The 27,978-nt window shown below is 44.7% G+C and overlaps 1 long non-coding RNA gene across 1 annotated transcript; it reads left to right on the plus strand.

The window, feature by feature from the left end:
• Window positions 1–9,726: 9,726 nt before the first annotated feature.
• On the plus strand, window positions 9,727–12,886 carry LOC117033628 (uncharacterized). The gene is made up of 3 exons (XR_004424936.1): window positions 9,727–9,827; window positions 11,884–12,044; window positions 12,796–12,886. It is a non-coding gene; the product is annotated as an uncharacterized LOC117033628 (long non-coding RNA).
• Window positions 12,887–27,978: the final 15,092 nt, after the last annotated feature.

Genomic DNA, 27,978 nt, shown 5'->3' on the forward strand with positions numbered 1-27,978 from the left:
TGCCAAGTACACGCATGGTTTTCTGGAAGACGTGTAGGTGCAATTTCAACCTCTAACCAGTCTCATTGTGCAAATGATTTTGCATGTAACATAGAGACAATATTTTTTTAGCTTCACTATCGGGCTAAGGAGAAAAACATTGTGGCCTTTTGTAAGGTAAAGCGTCTCCCTAAGGAAATGACGGAAGGCCTCAATTGCTCAAGAGTTTCAAAAGAGACTGTGCAGAGCTCTCCTGAAAACACTGCAGGGAATAATTCTGTTAGCTGGGGAATTGGCTAGATGATCTAATAGGTCTTTGCCCTCACTCTAATTTCTATGATTCATGTGTGACTTATTTAATTGTTATCAGCTATTGCAGATATGTAAAAGCATGCTTTTATTCTAAAAAAAATCTAAATTCAAATCATCTTTAATATCACATCAAGTTCTTATTCCCATCACCCACCAGAACATTGACATATTAACTTTTGACCTGCTCTGAATCCTCCTGTTACCTCCTGGGATACAAAAAGTACAGCTGCCACGCCCCTGGGTGTAGCAGGGAGCCCCCACCCCACAGAGCATTGAAAACAGGTTGGGGAGCACTAAGGGTTAAGTGAAGTCCCCCAGGAATTCCAATCTGTCACAGGCAGCTAATTCAGAATCTGCCTGGGGCCTAGGTGTAACCACAGCTAGGAAAACAATGCCTAACTGCCTCATCCTCGGCAGCATTTAGCATTTATCTTGGTCAGAAAACCACCTGTTACTTGGGAGAGATTCAAAAGAATTCTGAGCCATAATGAAAGCAATAATGAATAAAAAAAACATATTGCGAATCGCTACCCAAACCCCAGGCAGATGTGTTATTTAACTGTGGGCTTGATCTGTGCTATTAATTTGGAATTAAAAATAACAGACAACAAAGCATATACCAAGCCAAGACCCTGACTCCCCTCTTTCAAGTCCTTGGCAGTTGTGGTTAGTAAACCCACTGCAAGCAGAGCTGAGTGATCTTGCAAACCTGAGTGGTGTCTGGCAGCTGGCAGCCAATCAGAACCAAACGAACCACTAGATGACTGTGACTCCCCATAAATGAACTTGAAGGAGATGAGCAAGTAGCAGGAGCCGGTCCGGTTCCCATCCTCCCTCTCTACTGAGGGCTGTCTTAGGTCAAGGGCTTTGAACCCTCCCCAAGCCAACAACAAATCTTGTACCCTAGAAGAATGCACACACCTGACTACTCGCAGCCCACCAGGAGATACTTCAGGCATTTCACTGAAAACACATGTCTCCAACTGTCAACAGAATTAAATACAGAAACTCACATGGAAGGGTCAGCGGTAGGGAGGGGTCAGTTTTTACTTGCAAGTTGTTTGGCAGCTATTTGTTCTTAAGGCTGATTTCCTCTCTTTAAGCTCCTGCAAAACGTTCAGAGAGAAACGTGCTCTAGAGAAGGTGAAGGGAAGGGCAGTGGGGGTGTGAAGAAGAGAGGGGCAAAGCAATTTTGTGGTATGCAAGTGTTCATAACTTTGTATTAAACATTACTCTTAAAAGAATTCAGAATCCCATTGACAGATCTATGCAAAAATATGAAAAGTGAAAAAAGACAAGCTAGAGTTCATTGCAAAAGTTGAAAGCATCACTTTGATTTGCAATGATCTTTAATCTACCTCTTTTACCACAAAGAAACACTGCAAAGAAAGGAACCACAAATGTCACAAAATAAAGCCTGTGACAATGTTCTGTTGGCATATATTTTAATTCTTTAACAATTATCCTGCCATATACGTTTATTCTTGAATTTTATATATTGACACATTACATTTTGGATCTAAAAGAGAAAGTGACTCATGTAAATACACTCAAATGCAGAACTGACTTTAAAATGTAGTCTACTAATACATGAGGTATGACAATTGAGTTCAGAAACTTGTTGCAACAATGTTGCTAACCTTTTTGGATATCAGAGGGATTATACATTATGAATTTGTACCAACTGGACAAACAGTTAACCAAGTTTACTATTTGGAAGTGCTGAAAAGGCTGCGTGAAAAAGTTAAATGACCTGAACTTTTCACCAACAATTCATGGCTCCTGCATCATGACAATGCACCAGCTCACACTACACTGTTTGTAAGGGAGTATTTAACCAGTAAACAAATAAGTGCATTGGCACACCTTCCCTACTCACGTGATCTGACCCCCAACGACTTCCTTCTTTACCCGAAGAGAAAGGAAATATTGAAAGGAAGACATTTTGATGACATTCAGGACATCAAGGTTAATAAGATGACAGCTCTACTGGCCATTCCAGAAAGAGTTCCAAAATTGCTTTGAAGGGTGGACTAGGCACTGGCATCGGTGCATAGCTTCCCAAGGGGAGTACTTCTAAGGTGACTGTAGTGACATTCAGCAATGAGGTATGTAGCACTTTTTCTAGGGTGAGTTCGTGAACTTAATTGTCAGAACTCGCGTGTGCGAGTGTGTGTGTGTGTGTGTGTGTGTGTGTGTACACGCTACAGTAAATCTGTGACAAGTGCAAAGCAGTGCTGATTTATTGCAGTTGACTTAATGTCACCCTGAAAGACTTGGAATATACACATTCATGGCCTGAAAAAGTTTGAGCGGGTCTTTTCTGGGATAGACTATTGTCTGTTTAGAACATGATCTCTAAACCAGCTGAAATAAGTTGCGCTGATGTGAATTCTTAGTTGAGAGTGGCCTTTATGTGCCTGCAATCATCTTATTGCCCTTCAATGGCTCCCCACCGCTTTTCAAATTATTTACAGTCATTCAAAATTGCCTAAATATGGCTCCAAACACCTTTCCTGGATTCACCTTCCATTACTCTACAAAATTCATCCCACCCACAGATGACTACTGGATGTTTTACAAAGCTTGCTTATTGTTTTTTTCTATGTCTTTACTCATCCTTTTTCCTTCTCTTGAAATGCCTTCCCAACTGATCCGCGATGAAATCTCGTTCTGAAGACCACTTCCTGGATACCATGGAAGATTTGGATATTTGGGCAGATGTAGCGACCTGCTCAAGGCCACATGGTTAGTGAGTAGCACAGTGGCACGGTGCAGAGTCACACTGCTTCCTGAAATATTTTAGCTGGATCAGAATCATCTATCAACCATATCCATGAGCATTACAGAGGAGACAGACAAACAAGGCTCACAGGAGGAGGATGGCTTACACTACATCATAACGTGTGGTCATACAAAGGCAGCCATGTCTTAATCATCACTCTATCCCCAGAACCTACCGCAATGATGGACAGAGGGTAGAGACTCAATATTCATCAAATGAATGGATTTTCATACCTTTTCAAAAGTTAGTTTTTTAATTAAGCTTTTTCTAATCTCTTTCTCTACGGGATCTCAGCGTACAGTGTTGGAATTCTTTTGTGGGACTTCCCGTAGTCAATCTGGTAATATAGTTACTGTCCAGTCCTCTTCCTTTTAGCCCCTCCCACGAGTGCACTCTCACCCACGGTAGTCTCCTTGTTGTGCTCAGTCTGCTAAAACTATTAATTCACATACCTTATATGTACCTTACACATACCTTACACTCAGTCACTGTTTGACAACAATAGTACTACCTCACATTTAAACAGTGCAGGAAATTTTACAAAGTACTTTCACTTCATGATCTCATATCATCACTACAATAAATATATAAAACAGAAAAGGCCACCATTTGTTAGATAAAAAGAACAGGAAACATTTACTGAGGACTTACTTCAGGCCAAGCATGTTAAATACGTGACTTTGTTTATCTGTCACAACCCCATAAGGACAGCCTTGTTTTTGTTCTCGTTTTACAGAGGAAGGACATGTGGCCCAGAATGGCTAAGTAAAGGACCGAAGGCACCCAGCTGGGGGTGTGAGCCCAGACTGGTCCGGCTCCAGCATTACTGCACTTAGTCACTGCCTCCAGCTGAAGCTTTGAGAGGTCGTCTAGAAATAGAGCTATGAACAGCAGAGCCAGAGCAGGAAGTCAGTTCTTTCCACTACACTCTACTGCCTCTCCTGTCTTCTCTGGAAAGAACTCTGAAAAAAGAACTGAATTTAGTTTAAGGTCGGAATCTCAGCTGGTAGAACAGTGGCTAAGAGCACTGATTCTGCAACCTGACTTCCTGGGTTCAAAATCCAACTCCACCATTTGGCGGTGTGGCATTGAACAAGCTGGTTAATTTCTCTGTGTGTCCCACTTTCATCTGTACAATAGAGACAACAATAGTATCTACCATTAAGGGTATTGTGAGGACAAATGAGTTAATATATGAAGAGCGTGAAGAATGGTGCATGCTTTCATGCACACTTGGTATCTTGCCCCATTTAGTGGGTTTCTGAAGTCCATTGTTTCAACAAGGCTTCACTCAAGCTTCCAGGCTCTCTGAATGCTAGGGCCACCCCTAAAAATTCAAGAGAATGATTTCACTCCAAGCAGAACAGGCTCTCACATCTCAGCTTGAGTACAACGACTTGGTGGGCACTCTACCATCTCCCCAGGCTCATGTATGTGCAAGAGAGATGACGAGGGCTGAGGGTGAAGCCTCCTGCTGTCAAAACACAGGTCTTCCAGACCACCCCTCCCAGAATTCACTCTGGCCCATTAGGGAAATACTAATGACCATACAGATGCTCACTTTGCCCTTATTTCACACATGGTCCTCCAGATGGGACTGACATTCTACACTACCCCATTTTCCATTTGTGGGCACTTAACCCAACTAAAAGGCCACCAACAGTGCCCGTCTGCACCCGCTCCCAAGCCCTCCCAAGTCCTCTTATCTGTCCATCTCTCTACTTTCAGCTTTCTGCTTCTCTTTGTCTCCTTCTATTTCTCTGTCTCTCCCTCTTCTCTCTAAGTCGGTCCCTCCATCTCCCTATCCCTGTTCTAAGTTCATTTTTTCTTTCTCCTTTTCTCTCTCTTTCTATCATTCTTTCTTTCACACACCACACACACAGATCTCTCTCTGTCACACACACACACACACAAACACACACACACACACACTCACAACATGACATGCTAATTGGGCTCCCAACTGAGTTTGCCTCACCCTTACAGACACAAGTGAATAGAGAGGGCTAGAAAGGACACAATTCACACCTGTCAATTAAGCTCAACCGCTTATTGTGTGAAAATAGACCTGATGCCCAGGAACAGGCAGACCTGGCTGGATCGGGCCCAGCCTCAGCTGTCCCTCCAAAGTGGGCTCAGGGAACAAATGCTCCGTCTGTTCTCAGTGGATGAGAGTGTCTCCTGGAATGTCCCGGGAGCAGGTGTGGGCCCCTCCATAGGGTGGACAGACAGGCCTGTTCCCAGAGAGTTTAGAGAAGTATATGTACCGCAGTTGGTCAGCTATTTTTACAAAATTCCAATTACACAGCAAAAGGACAAACACCACATAAAGACGAAATAGGTGATGTCCCAGCGCTGATGTTACTGGAGTATATCAGTAGCAAGGAAATGTCTTGAGACTAAACTGGCCATAATAGGAAAGAAATATTACCCGACACAAAGGTGCCTCTATTAATATATTACTTTCGATTTAAAATGGTCTGCCAACTGGAACAAAGCCCATCGAGAGTGAAAGCTGGATGTTGCTGCAAGGGAAGAGCAGCAATATTTTTAAGAGTAGGCGGATGTCCAAGTCTTCTTCTACCATTTTATTCACTTGACAATTATTTGAAGACTTACGGTATTGAAAGCATAGCACTAGCCACAGAGAATGTCCCCCTGCCTCAAAAAGCTTAGAGTTTGAGGAGAATGGGGACAAGCGAACCAGAAAAGGCCACTTAGTGTGCTGAGTGGGAAGGACGGGGGAGAGACTAAGTAACTGAGCAGTCAGGAAAGGCCTCCAAACGGCAGTCACACAGAAGCTGAGTCCTGACCGATGAGATGAATAGGATTAACACGCAGAGGGAAGGAAAGAGTGTTCCAGGTAAAAGAGACAAAAAGTGCAAAGGCCAGAAGTGAGAGAAGTTGGAGAGGGGAAGGAAGCCAGATGCCAAAGTGTCTGATGGGCCTGTGTTGGAAACTGGGCCTCATCCTAAAGTCAATGGAAAGTTATTAAAAGGTTTTAAATAAGGTACGATGCCATCAGAATTGCATGTCAGAACTATCTCTCTGGCTGCTGTGGAAAGAAAAGAACAGGGGTAAACAGGAGGCTGTTATCGTAAACAGTGAATGAAGGAAACAAGTGGTATTGAGGAGGCAAATCAATAGGGCTCAATGGTCGATTGTTTGAGAGGCTGGTGAGAAGGAATCAGGATGACCTCTGGACCTTTGGGTTGAAGGGTGGCACCATTTCCTACTGCAGGGAGGATGCAAGAAGAACAGGCTGGGCAGGAAGTGACACATCCCACTCGGGGCATGTTGATGACGCGTTTTGACATCTGCGGCACTCAGACGCTAGGGCAGCCCATGATCCAACCTCCTGGTGTCCATGTTCTTGAGTGTGGGCGGGACCTGTGACTTCCTTCTAACCAACAGAATACGGAAAAGGGGATGGAATGTCATTCCTGTGGTTATGTTCTAGAAAACTCTCTCTTAACCAACTGGAAACAGAGACTCTCCCGTACGCTTGAGGAGTGAGCGGCCATGTTGGAAAAGCTCACGTGATGAGGAACAGTGAGCAGCCTCTAGAACCTGGAAATGGCCTCCAGCCAACAGCCAGCAAGAAGGTGAGGCAGGACCCTGCGTCATACAGCCACATGGAGATTAATTACACCAACAACCTGAGTGAGTTTGGAAGTGGATTCTTCCCCCAGTTAAGCTTCCAGATGAGAACACAGCCCAAACATCACTTTGATTTCAGCCTTGTAAGATGCTGAGCAGAGGAACCAGCTAAGCCATGCCTGGGCTCCTGGCCCATGAAAACCATGAGATAATAAATCTGTGGTTTAAGACCCTGAGTATGTAGTAATCTGTTATGCAGCAGTAGGAAAATAATACAGTATCTAACTGGAAATAGCAAACAAGCAATGGGAAATTGGTTTGGCTCACAAGATAGTTCAAGCCTGGAGATACATATTTGGCAATTATTAACATGCAGATAGTAGCCGAAGCCATGGGAGAGTGTGCAGTGACAAGGAGAAGGTCTAGGACAGAAACCTGAGGGTCCACCAACATTTAGTTGATGAGTAGATGAGAAAGAGTCTCAGAGGATTCTGAGAAAGAGTGCCCAGCAAAGCAAGAGGAAAACTGAGAATAAGGTTGTATTAATTATAGCCAACATTTATTAAGAACTTTCTATGTGGATAAGTATTAATTCAGTTAATCCCTACAACCCCTCTATGGGGTATTATTATCATGTCAGTATCCTTATACTACAGATGAGGTGACTGAGGCACAGAGCAAATAAATAACTTGCCCAAGGTCACACAGCTGGTAAATGGCAGAGCAAGGATTCTAACTCAGGTGGCTTCTCCACAGTCCATGTTTTCACCCATTTATGCCAAATTGACTCTTTTTGTTCTGAGGAATAGAGACTCAATGCAAACTGACTTAACCGTATGTGGGAAAGTTCACCATAACTAAAAAGATGACGAGTAGAACGTATAACAATTTCAGGCACACCTGGGAGAATTGAAGAAATGCCATCTTTCTCTCTCTCTTTCTCTCTCTCTCTCTCCCTCCCCGCACCCCCCTCCCCCCGCCCTCTTCTCTCCATCTCTCAGCTCGGTTTTCCATATGTTGGCTTTACTGTCACACACATTCTATTGACATGACGGCAACGATAGTTCCCAGCAGGTCCAGCCTGACATTATCTTCACAGGACAGTGCCTATCCCATCACTTGCCAACACTACACAGGGTCCAGGTAGATGAGTTTCCCCTCCCTCGCCCCAAATCTAGAATCAATTGAGAGATGGGTACAAGAGCCAGAAAAATAGAGTCCATATGTCAGATTTAAGGGGCTGGAGATGTGTTATAGTGAGGATATGGCTTATGCATTTGGCAAAAATGGGCTTTCTAGTATTGCACCTAAGAAGAGACGTTACCCCCCCAGTCACAGGCCACCTGCAGAGGCCCAGCAGAGGCACAGCCTGGGAATACAGCCTGTCCAGCTAAGCTTGCCGCAGGGCTCACAGTGCACCTTGCCATCAAGATGCACCTTCTCTGCAGGTGAAAGGAGAGAAGGCAGCTGAACAACAGGGGCCTCCTTCCAAACTCACCTACCAGATGATTCATCTCTCTACCTGCTTCCCAATCCCCCACCATCCCCTAGGAAATAATGAAGAAGAAAAAATAATCCCAGGTACACATCTATTAGAATGGCTAAAATTTAAAAATCTGATAGTACCAAGTGCTAACAAGGATATGAAGCCACAGGATGTCTCATCCTCTGCTGCCAGGAGGGCAAAATCATACAGCCACATTGAAAGACAGTTTCTTGTGAAGCCAAAAGTTCTTTTACCGTATAATGTAGCAACACCACTCCTAAGTATTTATCCGAGAAAAATGAAAACATATGTCCACACCAAGGTTTGTACATGAATGTTTACAGAAGTTTCATCATAGTCACCAAAAACTGGAAACCATCCAAATGTCCCAACAACGAGTGAATGACTGAAAAATGCTAGTGTCTACACAATGGATGTCACTCAGCAATAAAAAAGAACACACCACTGATACACAACGTGGATGAGATGAATCTCAAAAGCATTAGGGTAACTGAAAGAAGCTAGTCTCAAAGGGCATATGGTGTGTGATTCCATTTATATGATATTCTGGAAATGACAAAATTATAGGAACAAAAATATGATCATTAGTTGCCAGGTGCTGGGGATGGGGGTAGGGATTAAATACAAAAGAGAATAAGGGAACTTTCACAGGTGATAGAAATAGTCAGTATCTTGTTAATGATAGTGATTACATGACTGTATACATTTGTTAAAATTCTTAGAACTGTGTATGTAAAAAGGGTGACTATTACTATTTGTAAATTAAAATTCAATAAACCTAAAACAAAATAAACAACAACAAAAAAGTGGTGTTATGCTAGTTCTCAAACTTTAATGTTCGTCAGAATCACCTCGAGAGCTGGTAAAACATAGATTGCTAAACCCCAGAGTTTCTGATTCAGTGAGTCTGGGGTGGAGCCTGAGAACCTGCATTCCTAACATATTTCCAAGGGAGGCTGATGCAAGGAACAAGAGATAAGTGTTCCTTCCTAGCTGGGTATACAAACCAGCCCAGGACAGCGGGTAGGTCACTGAGAGAGACTGCCTTTTCATGGACAGCCCCACAAGTAAGACTGGGGAGTTTCCAAAACAACAAGAAGGGTTCTTTTTCCAAAGGAGGAGGGTTAGAAGGTAATTAGGCCAAAATGACATCTGCTTTGGAGGGGCACCAGAGAAGCCAAAGGAAGTGTTTCTCCAAGAAAGAGTAGGGAGTGCTGTCAGATGATCAGTAAGTCAAAATAAGGACTAAGGTACATTTGCTGGATTTCTCAGCATGCAGATGACTGTGACCTTGGAAAGACTACGTCGGGTGCCAACTGTGGAGCCAGATTGCAAAGAGGTGGCGATACGAGGTGGGAAGATAAATGCACAAATTTAAACAACCCATCAGTAAGTGTAGAGCACATATGTACGTATGTGGGAGGTGTGAGCTAGGGGGGTGGGTGGGGATCTTACATTTCTTTTTTAATATGGAAGATATTTAAGTGAGGAAAGGAGTCAGTAAATGACAGGAGGTTGAAGACATCGGAGGAAGTATGGTCATCAAAGAAGGTCCTTAAGAAGACAGACCGGGGGGACCCTGAGCACAGATGGAGCCAGTAGCTGCAGAGGAGCACAAGGAAGGAAGGTGGAGTGCAGGTGCAGGTAGGCTTGGCAGTTTAGTGGAGGGAAATGAGTGTGTTCCTGTCTGATGGCTTCTATTTGTCTGCAGAGAAGGTACCAAGTCAATCAAAGGAGGCCCTAAAGCACTGGGGTGAGAATTCATTCTCCGAAGTCAGAGTTCAAACTTGCTGGATATTGAATGACTTACTCCAATGCTTAACCAACGTCTATAGAGCGGGACTAGTAATAGGACCTTTCTTGATGTAAAAGTGCTTAGAATTGTGCCTAAAATATAGCAAATAGTAAGTACCGTGTTTCCCCCAAAATAAGACCTAGCCGGACCATCAACTCTAATGTCTTTTGGAGCAAAAATTAATATAAGACCCGGTATTATATTATATTACATTATATTATAGTATAGAATATTATATTATATAAGACCTGGTATTATATTATATTATATTATATTATACTATATTATATTATATTATATAAGACCCAGTCTTATTTTAATAAAATAAGACTGGGTCTTATATTAATTTTTGCTCCAAAAGACACATTAGAGCTGATGGTCCAGCTAGGTCTTACTTTGGGGGAAATACAGTATATGCTTACTGCAAGGAAAGAGTGTAAGTGAAGAGGGTATCTGAAATAGAGGCTATTAACCATAAAACTGCTAATAGGTCACAGTTATTAAAGTTGAACTGTCTACCAGAAGAGGTAAAACCCTTATTAATCCAGTCATCTGCAGTCCGGCAATCTGTAGGATGTCATGAGTTGATCCTCTTTAACCTCGAACAGAAGGTCAACTGTGGTTGAAAAACTCTGGGAGCCAGTGTGCGCACTGGAGAGGGATCCAAAACTTTCAGATTTTCCTACCACCTGAACCACCACCAGCATTTCGTTGGCAAGGTCATTACTAAGGTCACCTCTAAAGTTCCGTCAAGACCCGACAAGTTGGTGTTTCAGAGGCTCAGAAGTGAGTCACTCGCCTACAGTTGGCACCTTCAAATGGATCCATTATGTAAGACACCCAGAGAGCAAGAGTAAGGGTCATTGGACTTAGTTAAGCTGGGGAGACCAAAGGTGACTCTTCTCCCCACTCAGACCACCAGCCATGACCATAGGTTAAGGACAATGCTTCCATTTCATATGACAAGTGAAAAAGGGAGAGCATTTTTTTTTTTTTCAAAGCATGCCTTCTTCCATTCTGTGTGCCAGAGCTGAGCTTGCATTTGCAAAGCAGCTTTTTCTCCTTGAATTCTTTGGGCATGAGTAGGTAAGATAGCTGTCCCAGGTGTAGGCTTCACCTTAATCACAGGAAAAGCAGAACTGCTCCAATTCCTTTGTTCCTCTTCCAAAAGGTGAGGCTTTTTCAAACTTCTGTTGTTTTCCTTTATGACCTTTTACTTAGGAACTCAGCAAAAGGCAGTTACCATATTTCATTAAGTTCTAGGATGCACATGTTCCTCACATTTTCACAGCTGGGAAATGGGAGTGCATTTTTACAGTCCATAGCAACTTAGCTTTGTGTAATAGTTAAATTGTGTATCTGACAACCAGTGTCTTTGTTTTGATGAACTATGGAGACTGCCGTTCAGTGGGTGCCGCGGTGCTGGGGTGTTACGTAAGTGTTTTCCGTAGGTCTCACCACAGCCCGATGCATTTGGTATGATGCCCCCGTATTATGGTGGCACATGAGATTTAGGCAGATTTAGTGACCTGCTCAAGGCCACATGGTTAGTGAGTAGCAGAGTGGGATGTGCAGAGTCACACTGCTTCCTGAAATATTTCAGCGGGATCTGAATCATCTATCAACCATATCCATGAACATTACAGAGGAGACAGACAAGGCTCACAGGAGGACGATAGCTTACACTATATCATAATGTATGGACACACAAAGACAGCCGTGTACAGGAAGATCTATAACCAGCTATGGGAAGAAGCAATCAGAGAACTGTTACCTTCCCTGGGCCTCAGTGTCCTTGTAAATATGGCCATAGTAACAACAATGGCTACTACTTCTTAACAACTTGTCTATAACTAGATCTGTGCCAAACATTTTACCACATTGTCTTATTTATTTCTCCAACAGCCCCCCAAAAATAGATTTCATGTTCCTCATTAGCAACTGTTGCTGAGAGTTTTTAAGTGACTCACCTAAGATTCTAGAGCTCACATGTATCAGAACTGGAATTCAACTCTGCCTGCTTGGCTCCGAGGAAGCTCTGCCATCAGCCTCATCCTTCAAAGGAGGTGAGTGACCACATGACCTCCAAAGTCTTAGCCCTGACAGGCAATGGTCCTGCTTTCACAAATAAGTATGGAATCACACTATGCTCACTGACCATGCTCAATGATGAGGTATTTAAAAGTGATTTGGGCTTGGTGCTTCCTTAACAAGTTAAACATAAAATGACCATATGATCCAGCAATTCCACTGCTAAGTATATACACAAAAGAATTGACAGCAGAGACCCAAACAGATATTTGTATGCTAATATTCACAATAGCCAAAAAGATGGAAACAACCCAAATGTCCATCGGCAGAGGAGGAATAGATAAACAAAATGTGGTATGTACGTAAAATGGAATACTATTCAGCCTTAGAAAGGAATTAAATTGTGATATATGCTAGAACAGGGATGAATCTTGAAGATATTACGCTAAGTGAAATAAACCAGACACAAAAGGACGAATACTGTACGATTCCATTGATATGAAGTACCCAGAATAGACAAACTCATATATACAGAAAGTTGAACAGAGGTTAGCAGGGGCTGGAGGGAGGGGAGAATGGGGAGCTACTATTTAACGGCTACAGACCTGTTTGGGATGATGGAAAGTTCTAGAGGTGGACGGTGGTGGTGATAGTTGTACAACAGTGTGAATTTACTTAATGCCACTGAACTACACTTTAAAATGGTAAATTTTATGCCATGTATACTGTGTCACAATTTTTTTAACCACCAAAAAAAAACATTTGGGACTAATCATGCTTTGCCAGGAACATTTTGAGATGTGCATGAAAGCAGAAGTGAAGACTCACGTTCCCGAAGCATGTCATGGAGACCTGGTGAGGGCGTGAGAGGGTAAAAAAAAGCTGCATGTGCTGGGAAGAGGCAAGATGGAAATGTGAGTTCTTCTGCTAGACAATCCCAGGCACAGACCCAGGGTATCTCACAGTAGTTGGCAAGTTTGGTCATGACAGCAAGGACCGGGCAGAAGGATTCCATGTCATTGAGAAATAAACCATCTATCTTAGAACTCTGGGGAATTCCTTTAAAAACAAGACACTCTCGCCCTTTCACATAACAAACAATAGTGTATCCTTCCTCAAATCTGTGAATAAACATCTGTGCATCCTAATTTTTGTTGCAATAAGGAAACAGTTGACTTATGAAGTCACTACTTGGCCTTCAGAGGACATTCAAGGAATCTGAAATGTTTATTCATATCAGATCCCGAATATCAGGATTACAGAGTATTGTGCTGCTCACGATCAATGTGTGCTGACATGTGGTTCCTGCGTTTCGGGAAGGGTTTTCCAGGTGGTTGTGAGGAGCTGTCCCGGTGGTGAGGCCCAGGCGCCAGCTCACAGCCTTTCTGGATGCCTTGCTTGCCTCCTGTTGAAACAAGCAACACCCCATGGGATTCTTTCATACTGTTTTTACAGAGAAAGGAATAAAGTACTCTGTTCAGAGGAATCAGGAAGGACTATAGTATTCAACCCGTCTCAACTCTTGTTTGTGTGGGTGTTGTGGGTGGAGATGAGAAGGAAGATGAGACAGTACGTGTCTCATCTGGGTATCGTGGGGGCTGCGGAAGAGTCTGCACTGGTTTCAAGATTTATCAGAAAAACAAACAAAGGAAAGTATTCTCTGAAAATGTAGCAAAAGTCCCAACTCAGGATCAGAGGACGATCTCACTTAATACCTCCTGTCTATTTCCGTCGGTCGGCCTTCGTAAATCTAAGAACCTACCCAACTACCTCTGTGCAAACTTGGCCTGCCCCGTGCAGGCAGAGTGTGGGGTTGGGGGCTGGGGCCGAGGTCTGCTGCTGGCGTTTTACACCACCTCAGTCTTAGCTTCCTTTCTCCAAAATGAAGAGACTGAAATAGGTGGTTTCTAAGGGTAATGTATGTGCAATGTCTCCACTCATCTGGTGTTTATAATTTGTAATAAGAGTTGTATAACAACAGTAAAATTCATGAAATGGGAACATTTAATTACCTCTAAGTGGACTATTCCAACATAAATGACTTAGTTTTATATTTAAATGTTTTAAATCTTGCAGAATAACTGGTTTAACAAAGCATACCTGGTTCTGAAAAGTACTAAAATGTTCTAACTGCTGTTTTTTCCCAGAAAAACAAAATCTTATTCATATGTTTGATTTTTTTCCCCCATGGTTAAGACCTTATACTGTCTTAACCTGTCTAAACTCCAAGGACCTGTTCTATGTCATGATGGTTCTTGACGAGTGTTATGGGCTTAATTGTGCACCCCTCAGATTCATATGCTGAAGGGTGCACCTGAATCTGAGGGGTGCACAGCATATGAATCTGAGGGGTGCACAATTAATCATATGCGCCCCTCAGATTCATATCCTAACTCCCATACCTCAGAAAGTGACTGTATTTGAGGTAGGGTCTTTAAAGGAGGTAATTAAGTGAAAGTGAGATCATTAGGTTGGAATCAAACATGACTGGTGTCTTTATGACAAGAGATTGGGACACAGACACGCGCAGAAGAAAGACCATGTACAGACACAGGGAGAAGGAGAACTACAGGCAAAGGAACCAGTCTTGCCAACACTTTGATCTCAGACTCCCAGCCTCCATCCAGAGCTGTGTGAAAACAAGTTTCTGTTGTTTAAGCCACCCCGTCTGTGGTAATAATTTGTATGACAGCCTTAAAGGAGTAGTATGATGAGATGGGACTGTCTTTCTTGGTGAACTATACTCAAAGATAACACTGAATGGTCACTGACCAAAAGGCCCTCCATATAATAATACCCAGGAAAACACACACACACACACACACACACACACACACACACACACACAGAGTCTTAATGGCTAAAGATCTATTGAATTGAAGCATGAGTGTTTTGTAATCATTTTTTTTGTTGATCCTGTAGCAGAACAGGGGCTTGCAAAGTAACCACATCCTCTCCCTCAGCTGCTTCTCCCTTCCTGCCAGCCAGCTACACTCAGAGATGCGCTGAGAGTAAGCCCTGGACAAGAGGGTAAGTGGAATACCTCCCTCCAACCCAGCCTGCCTCTTCAATCCATTAGGAGAAGGTTTGGTTAATAGTCTATCCACTTTTCCAAAAAGGATACAAGAAACATCCCCGTACACAAACGCCCAGGCCTGCAGACTCTTCAGAGCAGTTGGAAGCCAGAAGCATCTCCAGGGATCAGGCCTTTGATGGCTCCTCCCTACAGCTCTATCCTGACAGACACTGAAACATAGTGACTTGCCAGCAGTAGCTAGAGCAGCCCCAATCACCTGCCTGAAAGGGAGGATGGCTTTCCAGTGGCACTACTCTTTGCTTGTGGATTTAAAAAGCACCAGCTTCCCCTATCCAGACCTGGGCGTAGGGAGTGGCGCTGCACAGAGACTGGTGGATGTTGTGACCAATACAGCTTTAAACAACAGCAGCAAAGACAACAGAGAGAGTCAGGCTGTTTTCCTTCAGGCGGCAGGCCACTAGGCCTCTCAGTTTGGAGTGGGTATAACCAGGAACCACCAAGAATTGAAAAGGTAAATAAATAGTCCACTCTGTCCTCATTTTCTGCAACATTCTGAAGAAAGAGTGAGGCTGAAAGCGACATGGCCATGCCTGGACCAAACTGCATAAAAGAGTTGCTGAAAACAGCTGCAGCTCAGCTCAGCACCCATAATGACCTCAAAGGGGTGGGAAGTAGGAATAAGCATTAGACAGAAGGGTGTGCAGACAAGGAGAGGGCCTGAACTTCCCTAAGGATTTCTGGTCTACCAGACAACCAGGAGCAGCATCTAGGACGACTGCTAAAAGGCATAGCAACTGCAATGAACGCTGACAACCGACTCCTGCGGTTACAACCAAGTTTCAGCATTTGCCTCAGCCAGACAGTTCCTCCTCTTTCTCATGGGGAACTCTCCCATGACCAAACTTTACCTCCTGTCAGTAAAGATCAGCCTCTCATTATCGCTTCCTTTGCACTGTCATTGAGGCCACAAAAACGTAAGGGAGAGAGTAACACCCACTAGCCCTGCCCATTGGTGCTTCCTCCAACCTCCCCAGTGATGTCATTTTTTGTAGGGTTGGGGAGGACTAGGTAGGATTCCCACAGGGGCCTCCTGCAGTCCAGGGCTGACCACAGGAAGTGGGTAATGGGGAACACAGTGCCAAAGCCATCAGAGGGACCCTGATCTTGCTCTTGCTCAGAGTAGATGATAATATCTGCAATTTTAGAAGAAGGCATTGACAAGACAGAGGCAAGAGGCTCCTCTCTGTGGGCACGTCTTCCACACATATCACCTCACTTACTCCTCACAAGATTGTGAAATATTCACACCCCCGATCTGCTGAGGAAGCTCTCTCCTTCAGGCCTTCTCTCAATTGTCAACTTCTCAGTGAAACCTTCCCTGGCACTGTGTGGCCTCCCTTCCTGGCAGAAATGGATAAACTGCTACATCAGCTGGCAACACGGGGATGGAGACCAAACAAAATTAGGTGTGGTAGGACCCACAGGGGACAAACATGTGCTGTTTGCATTTTCTTTGAAAAGGCTAGAAAAGCAAAGGGAAGTTGAAGGACCCACGAGAAAAGAGAAAAGTGATGGCTAATTCCAAGCTGTCGAAAGAAGAAAATCATAGGAAGAGTAGGCGAAATGCAAAATGAAAATAGGAACAGAGCTTGGGATGATGGAGCCCAAGGGCTTTCTTTAGCAGCAGATGGAGAGAGGAACAATTCGTACGGCTTCCTGGAGAGTCAGGAAAAGACAGAGAGCAACCAACATATAAGAAAGTGAACTTTTTAATAGCCTAAGAAAGCTCTGAGGGTTGGGGTGGAGACAGGACTGCAAGAGGTTGGGATGAGAAAGTGGGGCGGGGTGGGGGGGACTTCTTTTGGAGTCATCTAAAGGGGGTCAAGGTGCCTGGGTATTGGGTATAAGCTTCACACTGAAGACTAGCCGAGTGGAACAGAAGAGGGAACTCAGTGCCTCTTTGAACAAAAACAACCTGCTTAGCCAGACTGAAAGAAGCTTAAGCTGGGCTTCACTGATGGCTATTCCTAGAAGCCATGGGCTGGAATATCCCCTTTTTCAAGACCAGGAAGTATAAGATGGGGCAGGCAGCCCATAGCAACTTCCCTTGGGGTATACGCCCGGATTCTTAGAGAATGATGCAACGGATTCAAAACATCATTGTGGGCTTGGGCTGTAGTGGGTACCACCCCACCCTCTGAGGGTCAAAGCTCCATCCTGGGAGAGGTGCCCTGTTGGGAAAATACTTGAGGGTAAATGGTGGTCATGGGAGTATATGACGACAGATTGAGGAAAATGACAAGAAGTTGAGAGATGGGGACCAGGTCAGACAGATTCAGACCAGGCCAGCTTGCTGGAAAATCCAGCAGCATTCTGGGAACCTGACGAGCTTTGCTGGTGAGGAGAAGCTCCTTTAGCGTGGTCTCAGAACCAGGATGCAGGCATGGCCTTTACAGAGAGAGGCTCTAGACTTGGCCCCAGGCGGAAATGATCAGAGGGAAGTTGAACTTCCTAGAAACACATAAAGGCTTTTCCAGCACTTCTCAGAGTGGTTAGTCCTCTTGGCTTAAGTAACAACTGAATGAAAAATTATCCATATGGGTGAAATGACATGATGTCTGGGATTTGCTTTAAAGTCTCCAGCAAACCAAAAAGTTGGGGAAGGGGACAGAAGAACCATGATGGGGCAAACGTTATACATATTGAAGGTGGTGAGGGCATAGTTACAAGGGGATTTATGATACCAGTAGATCTCAAAGTGCCCTTTCCAGACCAGCAAACAGCAGGACCTAGGGATTCAAACAAGTTGCTAATTCTCAGACTGGGGCAAGAGACCTCAGATCTTAAAAAAATAAAAAATGTTTGAGGCGGGTGGCCCAGCAATCTGTGTTTTAACCAACTCTCCAGGGACCTCTGCTCCGCAATTCTGATGCTTTCTCAAATTTAAGACATACTGCATTATACCATTTTCTCTTCTTCAGTGCTCCTGAAATTATTTCCATAATAAAGGCTTTTAAAAACCATCCCTATAGGCATTTTTGTTGAGTTGTTTATTTCTTACATCACTTGTCTTCAATTGCTATTTAACTATTGTTTTGATCTTTTCCTGGAGCCAGAACAAAAAGCCAGGAAGCAGATGCGACTAGGTCTGTCTCCCTCTCTCCCTCAGCAGTTTGCAAATGTAAACTTCCTGTAAGAGACGCTGGACGGCGGAGGCTACCCACTCACACCTGCAGAACCGTGTCTGCCTGGTGGCCCAGGCGCAGCCCCGGGCCAGGTGCAGGCCGCATTTCAGAGAAGCCTGCCCAGGTCTCCGCGGGTGCTCAGGGAGCCCGCCGAGCCTCCCAGAAAGTGGGGCCCTGACAGCACTGTCACTCATGGATCCTGGGGGCTCGAGAGAAACGTTCCCCTGCATTGACTTTCAAAACTGCAGCTCACAAGGCACAGGTCTCCTGGTCTTTTCTGTTCTCCCCTGCAGAAGTTCTTTAGAAAGAAGCCAGAAAAGGGAGTGAGGAGAGGTGGAGTCCAGGGCGCAGGGCTGCCCCTCCAGCACGGTCGTTTTCTCCCCACTGTTCCTGCTCCTGGCAAGCCAGGCCAGCCGCGGGAGGGGAAGGGTTAAGAAGCAGGGGGCCACCCCCTCCTCTCCCCATCCCCCACTGCCCCCCCCAGTGTCTGTCCCCCCCACCCCACCCCCATGCTGTAAAACAGTCCCTTTGTTTCCTCTTTAAGACATTAGCCTCAGGGGCCATTATAGGAAAGAAAGGTAGTTGGGCTCCTTTATCTGCAAGAATCCATTAAGCGTGGCTGCTGACCACTAGTCCATGGGCTGCTGCACGAGGGAACCCTGGGGGGACCCCTCCTAAGTAGGGACCCAGATGCACCTGTACCCCATTTCACTACCACCCCCTGGGGAACGGGAATTGTGGGGAGTGGAGAGGAAGAAGCCCCCAAACCAAGAGTTAAAATAGCGGAGCCGCAGAGCTCTGCTGCTCTGGGGGAATCCTCCAAAGCACCGAGTGTCACACCTTCCTGCCCTTGGGGCCTGTCTTCTTACACAGTCCTGGAAGGAGGAGTCAACTTTCAAGGGCCAGAGGGAAAATGAGCTTCCCTTTGCTTTCCTCTCCTCTCCACGCAAGTCTGCACACAATTTGCCCCACAATCGCTGCACGGGGAGAGCAGATGCAGGCAGCCGAGCACGTGGGTCCACAGGTCGGTGGGTCAAAAGGACAGGGTGTACCAGTCTGCGCCAGGGCCGGACAGGTGTCCAGACAGCAGACGCTGGGTCCACGCGAGTCTGACCGTGGCACCATGGGACATCGTGCGTTTTCCCACTGGGGAATGAGGGCCCCTTTACCTTTCGTAGGAAGCTGTGATGTAAATCACCAACTGGAAAGTCACGAGAGGTTTCACATGGCTCATCAGAAAGTAACATGGATTAGTTATTTATAGCTTACCCCCCAAGAGCCAGTTGCCCCAAATGCCCACTTTTGCTGTGCACTTGGTTACCCAGTGTCCCAATCAAAAGGAGAGGAAACACTGACAGGCCCAAGACCCAAGTGACCAGAGACAGCGGCTTTGAATCTAGTGGGGGTTGGGGGGCAGAGACATGGGGAGGGCAGGTGGTGGGAGCTTGGCAGGGCCCTGGCAAGGTCCAGTGTGGTACTTTCGAGGAGGTTGGGGGAAGGGGACCTTCCCTCGTTCACACTGCCAACAATTCAGACTGTTAAGGGGAGAAAAGGTGGCAGGAAAAGCAAGAAAACTCGTTCTTTAAATTCTCTGTTGCATTCAGGCCAAAGACAGAATATCAAGTCTGCGTGTCTCCTGCTTGAAATCTCTGTGGAATGACCTTCTTTGGATCTTCTCCTGTTTGTTCCACATGAATATAAATATTTTCTCCACTTGCCATATGTTACCCACGCACTTCCACAAACCTCACCACCACTGCCCTGCTGGGCTTTTTGAAACAGGAAAGTCTGCCCTCCTCTCAACTGGGAGGGCAGGGGGAGGCGGGAGTAGTGCTGTTTCAGGGACAATGTCATTTTCCTCTTCGTCAAGATTCTTTGTCAATTGCTGGGGAAATAATTGACCTCAAGCTACTTCAGTCACAACCAATAGAAAAATGGAATGGTGATGTGCCCAGTTGTTAAGGGGAGGCAGCCACAGAGGCTGGAAGACAAAGGTGGCGCAGGGAATAGAGCTGACACAAAAAAATATGTAAAGCTTCATGTTGGAATTCTTGGGAAATAGAGGAATTTCACTTAAAAATAGAACAAAACAAAAACTAGTATTCTGTTCAGTTGCCACATCTTCAAGTTTGCGGTCCTTAATTTATGCCTTTGGATAGCTTAAAAGGAGAGCCTAACACAGAAGACCTTTAATACAGCTGCAGTCTTTTGGGTTCTCTGACCCTTAACTCACACAATGGTACTTCTTTCCAACATCCTCCACTCAATATGACAGCCAGAATGACTTCGTTCTGTCTGATTCAGGGGCCCAGGGAATGATTTGAGAGTTCAGTGAGTATTGTTTGGGGTTTTTTGTTTGTAAGTAGTGGGAGAAAGTGGCAGGAGGGAAAGGGGGCCACGAAGTTGAGTGACAAGAAGGGTTACTCTTACCAGAGAGAAAGCCGAGGAGAAATTCATACATTGTTTTTGCTTTGCGTCCTGAGAGAGATGCTGGTTAAAAGTGGTTTGTTAAAACAAATCTCATATTTCAGACCACAAGATGTCCCATTTATGAAGTTGATCCTGTTCTGGGTTGGACCAATCAGAAAAAATCAATATGGACGTTTGATGCTTTCAATGTGGTAACAAGTAAGAACAATATCAAACTGCAACTCAACTTGGCCTCAAACATGAGCTTTCAGCTAAACTATGCAGTTGGTCTTGCAAAGAGGAGAAGAGGGATGACTGGAGAAAAAAATCTCCAGATGCTACAAAAGCAGCCCAACGGCTTTGATGGTACAAGTTTTCTCCTCTAAGCTGTGACAACCTGCATGGCAGATGGGTGAGTATTGACCAACAGCCACCACACAGAAGAATGAAGGTCCTGCCTTCTCCAGGCTTAGCATTGAAACACAGAGGGTGACGGATAGTAACAGTACGGCACCCCCACCCCCACCGTCACTCAGGGGAAGGAGGTCATCAGAGCCCCTACATGAATTTCTCAACAGCCTACATCTTCTCCATGGAGTCGCAAGGAGGAACTGGTATGTGTGCAAGTCATCTTGAAAAGAAAGCACTTCAGTGCACAGAAAAAACGTCGTGGTAGAGCTAAGACTGGTAAAGCTCAATGCAAACTTTCAGCAACAAATATTTACTGTCGTCACTGGAGAAATTTCCTTAACAGCATGATACATTTTTCTCAAATAGTATTTTTGAAATATGTGTGTCTGCTCTAAGAATACCTCAGCTAAACAGATTAACGGGCATATTCCCAAATCTCTTCAACGTCTCTCAAGTACTTTCCGGGATCTCCTCCAATTCATTCAAGTCATAGCACAATCAGTAGCTATACTTTACTTCTCCAGAATTACTAACTGGTATTAGAAAGAAAGAAAGCCTACTGAAGGAATTTTCTAGGTTCCATGCTTATTTGAAGCTGTTGAACCCTATTTTATTTTAAGCTGGAGAGATTTTTTTCACATACCATCTTTGAAAAGAGCTGGTTCTGGACTAGCTTTGTTCTTGCTGGATCTAGAACTTCCATTCTGGAATGCAACAATTGCTCAATCATGAAACCTTGTAATTGTGCCTATTAAACACCCTCCACCAGGTTCACCTAATGACTCTAAGACGAAGCCTTTGCGTTGGCTGTCTAGTAATGGTAATGGATTTGCACTGAACACTCCATGTTCTCTTTCAATCTCCCCAGTGACCCCTGGCATCATTTGCAAGGTGGGAAACCAAGCTTGGGGTAAAATCTGTAGCTGAGTAGTTAGAAGGCTAATTGGTTCACGTGAGAATAAAACCTATGGCTTGGCCTCATTAGCCCTGCATTAAATCTAACATATCAAAATACAACTGAATGGACATAGCTCTTGTCTGGAACGTACTTGTAACTCGGTAGAATTAAATTTGGTTCTAACTGAGCATTGCCTCATCTGCGAGATGGTCTGGACAAAACAGAGGAAATTAGAGTAAGACGCCAATCAGTATTCTAGATTTGTGAAAAGTAAATGCTTTTAAAGGACATATATTTTTATCCTGCAAATAATTTGTTTAAACATTTTAAAACACTGCGTTTTATTGTGTGTAAATTATGATTCTATATATGTAAAAACAATGCCTAGGAAAAGAGTTAAAAAGAGATACTGCATGTCATTTTTCTGTTTTAATTTAGATGGCAGGATTATCGGTAAATGATTTTTCCTCATTTTAATTTTCCAAAATGTTATTGAGTGACTACAACTACCTTTAATAGGATAAAATGTATGATCATTCTATAAACATTTGTTAATTCTCATGTGAAAGAATCACTATAAAAAATGACTTAAGTATAATTCCTGTTTTCTTGGAAAACAGTGATTTGAACAAGCATAAAGAAGTAAAAGGAGGAAAGTAGCAGTTGCTGAATGCTTCCTGCTGTCTGTCAAACATTTCACAGTGTTATCTCATTTAATTCTCTCTCCTGGGGAAGTAGACAATATCATTGATTTTATAGTGTGGGGAAACGAAGCTCTGACAGTCCATGTAAACTACCGAAGATCTCGCTGGGAAAGGAGACATGCAGACTCAGTTTTGTCTGCTTATGCTCTTTCCTCCTGCTATATGGAACACATAGAAACAGCAGAATCAACATTTAATAGGTTAGAGAAGTAAATAAATAATGTGTCAATACTATGTCCAATCAAAAGTTCTGTACTCAACAGTACAACTGGCCTGACCACTCCCCTCTTAAAAAATCGCCACCCCCCACATACACACACACACACACACACACACACACACACACACACATATACAGGCAGACATATACACATGTATACACACATGCACACACACACATTGCTGTCACTGCTTGGACCAAGGATGATCACCTGACCTAAAGCTGCCATACCAAACTTAGTGTTCATCATTTCCTCTCTTATCAAGAATTTGAATAAAGAGATGTATAAATGTGGTGAAGTCCAAAATAAACTTTTGAACCCTAGTATGAGGTCTGTGAGAGAGGGGGCAAGAGCAGGAGTCAGCTCTAGAGAGAGCAAAGAAATGATGGATGGATGCCTCGTGGATGAGCAGAGAAGACTGGTCTACCCAGCAGGGAGTGAAGCAGGGACAAAGGAACCAGTGGCCACGTTTCCTGTGTAGTCCAGAAGAGTTCATCCCATCCTCACAACTTCCTTGTGAGCAACACAGCCCATGAAGCTCTCTGTTTCCTAACAAATCCACATTTTACTTGAGCTAGCTTGAGTGAACTTCTTTCCCTACAACGAAAAGACCTCAGACTAGCGGAGGATATAAACACACATATTATTGGAAGGATTTTTCAAGTCTCTCTTGGCTTCGCTAATGCTGAGCAGGGTCCCCAAACTCACATCCACTTGGATGTGTCTCAGGAACCGCCAAGCTAACATGCACGAAAGCAAACCCATCCACTTTCCCAAGTGTTCCCAATCTCAGCAAATGTCACTAACATCCTCCCACTTGTTCAAGTCAGAAACCTAGGAATTATCTTGGACTTTCCACTCTCCTTCGCCTCCCCTATCTAACCTATCACAAGTCCTCTCAAACATTGCTTGTATCCATCCTTTTGGCTGCCCCTCACTGCCTTGCTTTAGTCCAGGCTCCATCACGTCCGTTTGGTGTCTGTAAGCCACCTCCTACGTTTCCCTGCCTCCGTCTTGCTCCTCTCCAATACCCTTCTAATATGTCTGATACACACAGACTCACACACACACCCTCACTAGCATTTAAAATCCTCCCATAGCTTGCCTTTGCCTTTTAGGGTAAAATCAAAACTCACGTGCGCGATCTATAATGCCGTACTCATTGTACCCTCTCCAGTCCTGACTCTCTGCATCCTGCCCACACTCTGCCCAGAATGAACCTCTTTCAGTTCCTCAAAACTGTCGTGCTTCTCTGCCTGAAGGACTTTTGTGTACGCTGTTCCCCTCTGCGTGGAACTCTTCCTCTACCTGGCCGACTCCTATTCTCCTCGTGTGTCTCTGCTTCGGGGGTCCTCGTCTGCGCTCTCAGTGTCAGGTGAGGTATTCCCAGTACGTGGTCCTGTGACCTGTACTGACCACCCCCAGCACACGTGCGCTTAACGACACAGAGGTTTTAGGGAACCAGCTCTTCTACTCATTGTTGTGATAGCGTCTACTTTTTAAGGATCTGGTTTACAAGTCCTGAAAGTGAAGGTGGGAAATGAGCCCAGATAAAAACATTAATAATAACATTGTCTATTACGATTGTTAGCACACCTGAAATTTCTTCTCCCTTTTTGCACTAGGCCTGTAGCTTATCCTCTCATTACTCTGATTACACTTTGACTCTCCTTCTCCTTACAGTGAGTCCTTACTCAGGATCTTCTTGGATTTTCATGCAAATCAAATCTCACAGGCCTTTCAGAAGTCTCTCCTAACATCACACTTTAGGTGGATATAAGCCAAAAATTCTCCACTACGCAGGTCAGGAGCCTGTGAGTCAGATAAGGAAACCAAGTTTCCACGCATGAGGCTGAGGTAAGAGACCAGAGTGTTGTCTCTCCCACAGGCTGCCTGTGGGGGCCAATCAGTCGATTGCAGAACAGATCAGAGAGGAGAACTTGGAGCTTGTGGTGGGAGACAGGCTAGGTAGTAACTAGAACACTGCAGGCACCCAGCGCTCAGGAACTGGACACATATGATGGTCTTAGAAAGGTCATCGCTGTAAGAGGGAGGCACTGAATGAAGATGCTTCGGACCCAGAGTCTCAGAAGATGAAGACAGTGGTGGGGAGGAAGCTTATTCAGGAGAAGACGGAACCGGAGTAGTTCTAAGGAGAGTCATACGCTTGGAAGTTGGGAGAGGTGAGGACTGAGGATGACAATTTGGAGGTGACCCATGTAGAGTTGATAGTCGCAGGATGGATGAGGGAGATTCTACAAGGTGAGCCAAATACAGAGCCAACAGGAACTCCCCGGGTGGATCGAGAAGACCAGAGAAGACTGGAGAAGAACTTCGAGGAGACAGAGAAGAAGGCCAAGATCAGAGGCCATCCAGATATAATGGAAGGTTACAAACGCCAGGGGCAGGGAGAGTTTAAGAGAGGTTGGTTTGCAGTATTCAGTGCTGATCATTTTATTTGAGCCCTTACCATGGTCTAGGCATGTTTCGAGGAACTCTTCATCAATGATCTCTTTTAATTCAGTGAGGCTGTGAGAGAGGTGCTAATTTTGTCCTCATTTGAGAAATGAACTGAGACTCTGAGAAATCATAGAATTTACCAGGGCCGTATAGCCAGTAAAAGGCAGAGCTGGATTCAAAATCCCTGTCTTGGAAGCCAAAGCTGGATCTTGGGACATGAAGGAAAAGATGGAATAAAATAGGTATCAGTTTGCTGTGACTCCGGGTAGCTTGACAAAACAAAACAGAAGTCTCCATTCTGGGTGAGAATTGAAATGGAAAGACCTAGGAAGCCTGAATACTCTTCTGATTAAGTGAGGCAAGGATAGGGAGAGTGGGAGAGAAGGAGCCCAGGCCACCGGCGTCCTGCTTCTGTCTCTGCCTCTGCCTGAGCGTGAGCAGGGGAGGCTTCTCCCTCTGCCTGCCTGGAAATGCAGCACCCAGCCATTCTGGGTGCTCTTCAACGTCCACGGAGCCAGTGAGAGCTGAGAGCAGAGATGGACACCAGCTCATCCACTTCCCAGAGCCCCTGTGGTAATACGCCCCACAACCCAGGAAGGAGGCAGAGGTCCTGAGAGGAACGATATGGGCTGCCCAGCCAAATTAGAGACCCCGCTGTGGGACTTGCCTGAAGCAAACAGCTGTGGGGGTGGACTCCATAAAAAGGGAAAAAAGCCAGAAAAAGTCAACTGTAGGAGGATGTGAGTTTGCTTAAAGGAAAAATAATTCTTTTTCCCAAACTTAGAGACCTAGAGATAAAGTCAGAGGGGTTACCCCACCCCAACCCCACCCCTAGTTCCTAGTCTTCCTGCTGCCTCATTTAATACTACTTTATTTCTTATTTTCCCTCATATTCTACCCCCAAACTGTAAAGCCCTGACCCATTAAAATCTAAATTTAGGAAAGAGAAAAGCAGGAAGAGGCGAGAGAGGTTTCTTTTCCCAGAAAACTCAGAGGTGATATGGTGCTTTTATGGGAGAGAACAACCAGATCTATCACCTTAAGTGCTGGAGGCTGGGACAGACCAGAGAGAGTGAGTGAGGGATGCCCAAGGCCTCCTAGAAGAAATCTGCAGCAGATCTGGGGCCTGGATGTGTACAGTAAGAGTAAAAGGAAGAGGAGAAAGGGAGGCCATGCCAGGTCTGAGGGAATTGCGTCTGGTGGGCACAATTCTCTCCTGAGGGGGGCATGTTGGTTCTGCTGGATGTGTCATGGATCTCTCGCTTCAGAACTATGGAACCCAAGCCTTTCTCCACCAGTTGGCCAATTCCACAAGGCACACACTCCTATACTTTCCCCTCCCTCACCTCAGACACCATTTTTTTTCTCTCTCTCTACAATAGCTGTGTCTTCTGCTTTCAATCAGTTTTGCTGTCTTTCAAGTCAAGGCTAAGAAGATTTGCACGTAAAGGGGACAGCCTCTGACCTCTCAGCTGTGTGGCTGGTTTGCAGGTGGAAGTAAATCAGGGCAGCTGCTGGGTGCAGGCAGGCTATAGTTAGGAAAGTAACTCCTGGAGTTGTGCAAATCACCAACCCTGGTGAGCACAGAAGAATCCAAAAGTAAATCCTCTGCACCCTACTTCTCCGGAACCCTGTGACATACACCCTCTGACACACACCTTCTTCTGTCTCTGTGACCTAAGCTGCTCATCCTAGATTCAGGCCTTAGTAAGTCTCTGTCTGGACTATTTCTCCCAAGGGGCTGCCTTCCATGGTGGCATTGGTTTTGTTTCTAGATCTCAGCTCAAATATCAGCTCCTTTGGGAGGCCTTCTCTCTGTCCTGTTTTATTATTTTCATTATTATTAAAGCACATATCTCTATCCAAAAGTTATTTAAGAAATTACTTATTAGTTCTCTCTCCCCGACTAGAATATAAGCTCTACAAGCACATGACCTTGGGGTGTCTTCTTCCCTGCTGTGTCCTTGGCACCTAGGAAAGCACCTGGCTCTTACTGAGGCTGCTCAGTAAAAATGTCACAAATTACATTCATATGAAGTGAAGCTTCAACCCACAAAACGTAAGCAAATGTTTACAATTATTTATAAGCAATTAAAATTTAGTTACAAATAATTATTTTTGCCCATCCCTCCAAATGATTGTCCGTCATCTCCCTAATTGCTCACCTCTTCCCTTTCATCTCACAGGATACTACATTGGTAATGTCGGGTGGGAATGGCTGCAAACTCCCAATCAATGGTTAAAGAGAAACTATGACTTTAAAAAGACGACCATCTCCAAAGATTGTATAAAACATGCTGTAAAGGAAAATCTCTGAAGGAGATAGGACATCAGGAGTAGGGCATCTCCTTTTTACGGGCAGTTCTAGGTGGTACCTGGCCAGCTACTACACCCCAGTCAAATAGGCCCGTGGGGAAACCTGCAGAGGCTGAGGTTCACACTTCCCTGCCCTCACCTCAGGAAGGTGCTGTGAAAGATCAGAAGAATTCAAGCAATACTTGCCGACTAGAAGAAAACAGCAAAAGGAAAGGGGAGGAGGAGAGACGATTCCATGTTGATCCCCAACCCCCAGCTTGCTTCTCCCAAAGAGCCTTCTGTTCAGAGAAATTAAATGACTCTGATAGCAGATCACAAATTCAGGACA

The sequence above is a fragment of the Rhinolophus ferrumequinum genome, chromosome 14 (genome assembly GCF_004115265.2).
Source record: "Rhinolophus ferrumequinum isolate MPI-CBG mRhiFer1 chromosome 14, mRhiFer1_v1.p, whole genome shotgun sequence".
Classification (NCBI taxonomy): Eukaryota; Metazoa; Chordata; class Mammalia; order Chiroptera; family Rhinolophidae; genus Rhinolophus; species Rhinolophus ferrumequinum.